Raw genomic sequence first — 7,393 nt, 5'->3', positions numbered from 1 at the left:
AAAGACTTTAGAAAATTTAAAACGAAGATTACAGATATATTAGTTTGGGAAATATTGGTCTATATTCTCAACTCTAAAGGGAAAATATTGTTACTTTTTTATGTGTATGAGTGTTTTGCCTGCATGTGTGTAAGTGCACCTGCCTTGTACAGTACCCAAGGAGATCAGAAGGTGTCGGATTTCCCTGGAACTGGAGTTAAGGACGGTTCGTAGCCGCCATGTGGGTGGAGGGAATCACACCCAGGTCCTCTGCAAGAGCAGCCAGTGATCTTAACCACTGAGCCATCTCTCCAGCCCCTTGATAAGTAAACTCTTATTTTTATATTAATATTGGCTTTCATAATCATTCCTTTTGTGTGTATTATACAGATAGTACATCTCAGTCCAGTCCAGCCACATTTCAAGTGCTCAATAGCTGCACAGGACTGTGATATTGACAGAACAAGATCAGGTGATGAGGTTGCCAGGACTATGCCCCAGGTATGTTCAGTTACCTGTCTTTCCTGTAATAGGGAAAGATGGGACTGTGCACACACTCACTCCTTAATTTATTTATTGTTGTGTCTTCAGTGTGTCAGATTGTTTGCTAGATTGGAAGGAAACAAATAAGACCCATGCAGTTTAGGAAATATTTATTCTAGCAGAAGATAAATTTAATATAAAAGGTCTTTGAAAAGTGCTACAGGAGTACAGAGGAGGGAGTCTTGACACTACTCAGACAGGAATGAGAGCTGTGGTTAGAAGGCTGCATTCTGGAGCTGAACAGATGCCTGTTCCAGGACTCACCCAACCCTCAGGAAAAGCTAAGGAAAAGTCCTCAAAGGGTTACTGCAAATGGGCTATGCATATAATAAAAACCGAAGTATAAAGTTGATAGTTGGCTATAAGATTTCTGAAAAAAAAAAACACAGTTTAATGACCTATAGTTATTGTTATTCTAAGAAAGTTCATGACAATTTATTATGATAAATGGAGTTTTATGGGTGTTATCAACCAGTGTGATTCAAATTCTAAATGTTACATCCTCTGCTTTCTTTATAGCTCTATAATTTTTCTCCTGGATTGTTTAAGAGTAATTTATAAATATCAAGTCCATTTCCCCTAAATATGTTGGAAAATTTACTCTGAGAATAAGGTTACATCCTTAAGTAATCAAGGCACAATTACTAATCTCAGGACCTTTAAAACAATATTATTTTCTAATATGCTGTCAATGTTAAAATTTGGTCAGTTGTAAAATACATTTTATGGATTTGATTTTCTTTTTCCTTTTGGCTCAGAATTCAATCAAGATTGCATAGTTGCTTCGGTTGTCATGTCTCTCTAGTGTCTTGCACCCTGGAAGAGTTTCTCAGACTGGTGCATGAGTTTCTCAGACAGTGTGTGGTGGGGGTAGATGAGTGGCTGGGGATTAGACCTTGACATTTTTAGTGAGTACAACCTACCTGTTCGACAGACTATACCAGAACACTGAGGTTGGTCTGATATTGTATCATGATGAGATCTGAGTACATATTTTGATGATACATTCTCATGAAAGCAATAAGAACAGCAGAAGGCTATACCACTCCAAAACTTGAAGCGGGGCGGGGGGGGGGATGCCAAGGGGCTCTGGTTGGGACTTTTAGCTGCAAAACTACAACTGAAACTGCTTGACTGAAACTGCAATTACAGAGGGAGGTTGCCACCTTCAAAGCCCTGGCACAGTAGGATGGATAAGGAGTAAATTCTGCTCCTCTTCCTGCTCCTGTAGCACCTGCTGTACTGCCTGCTGTATGACTATGGCTGACTCCCAGCAAGATGCAAAGGACAAAGCACTGAGCCTCCTAGAGCTGTAAGAGATAACAGCAGAACACAGTGAGTCCTACAGATTCAAGGGGAACAGAAAATGGCCAACACACCAAGTGCAAAGGTCAGGAGAGGAGAGGGAACCGTCCACAGAAAAGGCCAGGAGGAATGGAAAGCCAAAACGTGTTGAGAACATTTTGCAGAGCAGTCAGAGACTAAAAAGCTAAGTGGGGTCCAGTGTAGGAAAATATTACTATCAAGCTAAGGACTTTGGATTTGATCCTGCTGACATAAAGATTATTAAGCTTCAGGGGGTTGTGGTATGGTTAGATTTGTGCTTTAGAAAACAAAATGGAAGCAATGGTAGCAATGGAGAACCACGAGGAAGAGAAATGGAAGTCAGAGAGTTACTGCTGCGGCTCAAGGCAGAGGTAAGGAAAGAGTCACTAAATCAGTTGTACCAAGGGCAGACAAGAGGAGACAAAAGAGGCATTTGGGACCTTTAAAATTAGAAAGAGGAAGGGGTCAAACGTGTTTGAGGCCTAATTAGTAATAATTAGTATTATTGATAATGGCAGCTAACAGATAGTGAATACTAACTATTTGACACTGTATTAGAGATCTCATTAATCTTTAGGGCAACTCAGTGAGGCAGGTGTTATTATCACAGTTTTAATTACAGGAAATAAAAATGTTTGGGTGGCTGATGCTACCAAGAATTAAGGCCAAATATCTGAAGTTGCCAGTGATAGACCCTGTGAGCTGTAGCCAGTAAGCTTCTGGAAAGTCAAAGATGGAAATGAAGAGACTGGGCAGGGAATTTTGGGAATGTGCCACAGGGTTGATGGGCAAGTTGCAGTTTTAAAATAGGTTGGTTGGGGTGAAGAAACAGTAGCATTAACCATATTTTAGGACATATTCAGAGAAGACCCAAGACATTTCCTGTATGTTTGGATGCAAAAAATATCATGTGTAGACATTTCTCTTGATGTCCTTGGCTGCTCTAAGGATAACACGTGTGAAATTGGGTATCCTTATCGCTGTGAACTTCCAGTTGGCTCAGATTTTAAGGGACACACAAATGACTATGGTGGATAGAGGCAGCTGCTCCCTTAGGAATGGGGCAGTCGCTCTGTCTTCATGGGGGAAGCAGCCAACTTTGCACGTGGCACGCCTAGGTTTGCTGTAGGTGAGTATTTTGTAAGGTGACTTTTCACTTTTCTTTTTTTTTGTTTAACCTTCTGCTTGGGTAGTAAGTACTTCTGGAGTTCCTAAGCAAAATGATATTTTCCCCATTGGGAAATTATTCTAGGAAAACATTTTGAAGTCCTCAAATTATGAGAGAGATTTTAAAGGTGCTAGTGTTTTTTTTTTTTTTAACAAGGTTATGACTAGACTTTATCAAAATGTAAAGGTCCTGTCTGTTAAATAGAACCTAAATTAGTGTTTCTTAATAGCCTGAAGTAGATGTATTATGTATTTTTCATTTTGGGGAACCAAATTGAAAACATTTTGCATGTAGAATAGGAATCATTTAAGAACTATGGAAACCACTAATCTAGCTTAATGCTTTCTGTTACTTTAGAAACATTAATTTTATCCTTTGGTTCCTGGCAGCTCTATTATAGTTTACAGACAACAATAGAAGGTTTTATGTTTTATACTCCACTGCAACAAAAATAGTTCTCAGATATCTGACCTCAGATAATTGTGAACTCCACTGAAGATGTGCTGTGTATTTCTGATACTTTGATTTTCTTTTAACCCACAAGAAAGCCTGTAACCCAATCTATCCTTGAAGCTTTCCTTGTGGATCTGCAGTCGCTTTTGGTGGGTTGTTAATATACACTCTATATGGTTGTATTGTATATTATATCTCTTATTAACTCTAGTGCCATCACTAATGTTTTAATATATAACTGTATGTGCCTCAAGGGAGCAGTTTATGTGTTTTACTGGCAAGGAGCACAAAAAATTCTCCCTGCTGTTTCCCTCTATTATGAATTAATATCCACTACCAGGGGACCACTTACGATATAAAATTGTCATCCTGTGAGTGGTATAGATGAAATTACCATGGAGAAAGCTGAGCAGTAACCAGAGAATGAATAAGACAGCACCTATTCGGCGATAAGTGGGAACACTGGTGTCATATTAATTTATGGCAAATAATTTACATTGCTAATCGCTGTTTAATAATCTGTATTATCTTTTCAAGCACAGACTTTTCTTAACATACAAGCATATTCTGCCTTGAAATGGAATATTTTAATAACATGGAATCATTTTCAGTAGTGCTAGAGTATTTGGCAATTTCTGCAAGACAAGACTTTAGCCAGTAAAGTGCCTAGTAGACAGAGCCTTTTAAATGGCATTGTTGCCTGCATTCCTTTTCATTTTGGCAGTAAAGGAGTTAAAGAAGAGAAGGATTGATTCTTAACGACAGTCCTGAGTGTTGTGTGGTGGTTGCCTAGCAACTGTACCTGTAGAAACTAAATATTGGACTTGTATCTGTATTAATCCTCTCTTGTCAAGGTTTGTAGGTATTTAATATATTAAGCTTGGAAAATACTTAAAAGCAGAAGTTTGCTCATTTGATGAGCCTTTGAAATTGGGTAAGATCATTGGATGTCAACAAATCAGGATCTGGAGAGTAAGTGGCATACAGTGTTATGAATAGGTCTTGAATGTATTTGAGCATCTCTTAAGTGAGACTGAGCCTAACCTTTCTGTCCTCACATCCTTCCTTTTATCTCGTCCAAAGACATGTCTCTTCACTGACAGAACATTTATCGACTATCTTTAATGTGCTAGTTTTTGTGGTAGATATGGGCTAGGGTATTAACGTCAGATAAACAGAGCTCCAAGTCTTTTCGTCTGGAGTGGAGACTGTTGTCAGTGCAGAGCACACTGGAGAGGAGCATTCTCAAGGCACACGCTGCCTGGTGCCAGCATTCTTTCTGTTCTCTTGTAGAGATTAAAGTAAGCTGTGGCTGATATTTAATGCCTAACCAACTACTTACAGCACCACCCTGAGATTCTCTTCTCTGCCCATTCCTAGAGTTCCATAGCATGGGTTATCACCAAGCTCAGAGGGTCCCTCACTCATCATCCCTCAGCTCTCACTTTCAGAACCTTTACTGATTTTATCCTTGTTATGACTTGCCTTCATTGTATTACTAATGTTCTAGTTACACAGAAAAACAAGATAAATGGCTAAAAATGACTTAGGTAATTGATGAGAAATCTGTCCTTACAGGTTGAGGAATACTTCGAGGTTCTGGAAATGGACATAGCTTCAAGATGAAATATATAAAATTCTGCTGTCAATACATATGATATGCGTATGTTGATATGAAAGGTCACCTTTTATTAATCCAAGCTGCTCTGTGTGGGGACATTTTGTCATTAATCTTAGGAGATGAAGAAGTATTTATGCTTTTAAGTCATCACTTTGATCCTTGCTACAATAAATTAGTTTCATATAAGTTGTAAGAACTTTTTTTTTATTTGCCATCAAAACACTCGGGATCTCCATCAGTTTTTTTTTTTTTTTTTTTTTTTTTTTAATCCCAAATCAATATATCTGGCCACAAGACACAGAACAGAGATGAATTAGGATGTCTCATCTTCCCTTCTTCTGGCAGTGGTGATGACAACACAACATTCTGTCATGTCTCATCAAGAAAGTGCATTGATTAATGTGTGGCAGAACCATCAGCCGCTGAAGAAGCTGAACAGCATACTATGGAATGAGAGCTTATGCAACTGTTGGGGAGGTTGGGGAGGTAAGGCTTCAGGAAGGAGAAATGGAGGCACAGTGAAAAGTCTCTGTAAGTACATCAGAGCTTTCAGGGGAACGTAGGAAGTGGGTGTCCAATGGTAGGGCAGGGCTATGCAGAGGGACTAGAGCCTTCAGAAAGCTATGGCCTGTGGGTGCCACAGCTTCTGTAAGTGTTCAGCCAATTGTGTGGTAGGGAGCTTGGGGTGCTGTGGATCAGCTGTGCTAGCAGTCACAGGAAGGGCTGCTGCAAGCTGGGGCTAGTAAGGACAGACTGGCCTCTGATAGTGCCTCTTGGGTGACCTCTACATTTAAGTACAGGGACTTGAGGAGAGAATGGCTCCTGCTTCACTTCTTTCTAGTCCAAACTGCATGGAAAAGGGGATTCTGGAAATGTACTTCCAGATCAACAGATCCATGAAGCTTAGCCTTCCCACAGTTTCAGTAGAGCCATATTCAAAGAGCACCCCAAATTTTCTCTGTGGGCTCACATCACCCCATCCTTGGAATTCTCCTCCTTGGAAGGACCCAACAAGCATCATTTTTATCAGTATGTTCAACTCAGAACCACTGGGCAATTGAGGACAGAGAAAAAAGAAAGCTAGGGCTGGACAATTAGAGTTTTACAATCCTTGCTTCAACCATATCATAGAATAGCTTAAGAATCACCCTTACTCTTACTCTATGTAACTGCTCATAAGTTTGCTATTCTTCATCATAGCATCTGGAACATTTCCATAGGAGGCTGGCAAACTGGCTGTATTTTCTACATATATCAAAAAATGTAGCAGCTTTTCTATGGCATAATTGAATTTGGTCTGTAGTTTAAATGAACATAGAGATTATTGTTTTCAAATTGAAGTCAAAAGAATGGTTTGGAAATTCCTTGGAAACATTGCCATTATACACACAATTTCTGGGTTTTGAGGTGAGCCAAATAGACACAAGGCTGTATGTTCTATTATATTTGGCCTCAAAATAAAAGAATTATAGCAAAGATTTAATTATAGCTTATCCCCATTTAGTGGCTGGGATTGCTATCACAGTCAGGCCGAATTAATAAAACCATTTGAGAAATTGAAAGCCCAAGTTCTGTGCTAGAACTCCCCTCTCTCCACACACCTAATTCTTGTGATGTGACCATCAAGCCTCATCTCTTTATTGTAAACCATGGTTGTGGTAAGACTCATCTGATAGAGCAAAGTAAGGTAATGCTGATGAAATCACCTTGGAAACCATAAAACACCAAAAAATACCAGTTATTAATATCAACAATAACAAAAAATACTGCATGATGAAATCAGAGACAGGGACACACACACACACACACACACACACAAAATGGGATACAAGAAACCTCAATAAATACTTCTTTAAAAATTTTTCTTGGAGGTTGGAGAGATGACTTTCTGTTTAAAAGCACTGGTTTCCCTTGCAGAGGACCTGGGTTTGAATCTCAGAACCCACATGGTGGCTAACAACTGCCCATAACCCCAGTTCCAGGGGATCCAACGCCTTCTTCTGACCTTTGTGGGCATTGTACAACACAGGTGCACTTACATATATGCAGGCAACACACTCATATAAATAAATAAAATATTTTTTCTGTTTTATTTATGTTTATCTTATTTGTATGAGTATTTTGGCTGCTTATATGTGAATACACCACATGCATGCAATGTCAGTAGAGGCCAGAAAAGGGCTTTGGAACTGGAGTTACAGATTATTGTTAGCCATCATGTGGGTGCTGGGAACCAAATCTGGGTCCTTTGCAAGAGCAGCCAGTGCTCTTAACTGCTGAGCCATCTCTCTAGCCCCCTTAAT

Source organism: Nannospalax galili, unplaced genomic scaffold, assembly GCF_000622305.1.
Source record: "Nannospalax galili isolate Female #2095 unplaced genomic scaffold, S.galili_v1.0 scaffold38, whole genome shotgun sequence".
Classification (NCBI taxonomy): Eukaryota; Metazoa; Chordata; class Mammalia; order Rodentia; family Spalacidae; genus Nannospalax; species Nannospalax galili.
This window is presented reverse-complemented; position numbering follows the sequence as displayed.